Genomic DNA, 1,748 nt, shown 5'->3' on the forward strand with positions numbered 1-1,748 from the left:
AATTATCATTCCATTAGGTAGGATTCAGGAAGCACAGGGTGAAAGATGGAAAAGTTACGAAACAAAGCCAGCATTTCTGAAGGGCTGTCTGCTACCAGGCCCCATTGTAAACACTTGACACGGATCAACACCTGATTCTCCCCACCATTCTGCCATTAGATGCAATTCCTGCCCCCACCTTACAGAGAAGGAAACAGAGGCTGGGAGAAGTTAAGTCACTCACACAAAGCCATGTAGCTAGAAAGTGGCAGAGCACAGCCTGATCCCAGGCAATCCGACTCCAGGCTTGTACCCCAGCCATGAGCTGCACTGCATCTGGGCTTCTGCTCCCTGCTCTGCTTCATGCACGGAGCTCTGTGTGCGTTCTCTATTCCTGTCGGCCTGGAAAAGTGGCGGCAGGCAACATGGATCACTCAGGAGGACTTCAGTGGAATTAAGTTCCAGTCCTCTGGTCAGCATCAAGTCTCCCAAATCACTTTTCATGCTACAGTGTGTCCAGCGTGAATGTCCACACCGGGGCTGGGTGGGCAAGCGCGTGAGAGACTCCCACTGCCCAAGCCATCGTGTTTGTGCCTCGCTGCTGCAAAAGGGAGTCAGGCGCTGTGCTCATTCTCTCTCTTTCTCTCTCTCTCTCCCTCCCACCCCCGCCTTATTCTTTTATATTGAAACATCCCAATGTACCATTCTCTGTGCTGAGTCCTTAGGGCTTAACATACCACACACAACTTTGCCCTCTTTGTCCTCACCATCCAGGTTGAGGGGCAGATATAGGAAGAGCCACTCACAGCAGTATGGCAAGTAGGGGCTAGGAGGCCTGGAATACTGTGGGAACAGAAGAGCTGAGGAGTTGGGAGAAGGCTTCCTGGAGAAAGTGAGCATGAAACTGAGGACTGAGGCACAGGTGGGAGTTTTCCAGGCAGAGGGCAGGAAAGGGCATCTCGGGCAGAAGGAACAGCTCAGGCAAAGGCCTAGAAGCAAGAAGAGTTGAGTGGGATGGTGGGGGAGTCACTCTTGACTCCCCTCTTTCTCTTGCACTGACACCTCCTCAGCACATCTTCACTGCCTCTGGCTCTATTGCCCGGGCCCCTGGTCGCTGTCACTTCTCTCCTAGATGGCTGGCTCCTGCCTCTGCCCTTACCCATCCTAGTATTTGCTCCTCAGCAGCCAGAGAGATTCTTTTTTTTTTATTTTTTTGAGACAGAGTCTCGCTCTGTCGCCCGGGCTGGAGTGCAGTGACCCGATCTCAGCTCACTGCAAGCTCCGCCTCCCGGGTTTACACCATTCTCCTGCCTCAGCCTCCCGAGTAGCTGGGACTACAGGCGCCCACCACCTCACCCAGCTAGTTTTTTGTATTTTTTAGTAGAGACGGGGTTTCACCGTGTTAGCCAGGATGGTCTCGATCTCCTGACCTCGTGATCCGCCCGTCTCGGCCTCCCAAAGTGCTGGGATTACAGGCTTGAGCCACCGCGCCCGGCCTGAGAGATTCTTTTAAATGCAACTCAGGCCGGGTGATGTGGCTCATACCTGTAATCCCAGCACTTTGGGAGGCCGAGCAGTTGGATCACCTGAGGTTGGGAGTTCAAGACCAGCTTGGCCAACATAGTGAAATCCTGTCTCTACTAAAAATACAAAAATTAGCCAGGGATGGTGGTGGGTGCCTGTGATCCCAGCTACTTGGGAGGTTGAGGCAGGAGAATCGCTTGCACCTGGGAGGCGGAGGTTGCAGTTGAGTGGAGATCATGCCATTG

Source organism: Rhinopithecus bieti, unplaced genomic scaffold, assembly GCF_001698545.2.
Source record: "Rhinopithecus bieti isolate Rb0 unplaced genomic scaffold, ASM169854v2 scaffold_7580, whole genome shotgun sequence".
Taxonomy (NCBI): domain Eukaryota; kingdom Metazoa; phylum Chordata; class Mammalia; order Primates; family Cercopithecidae; genus Rhinopithecus; species Rhinopithecus bieti.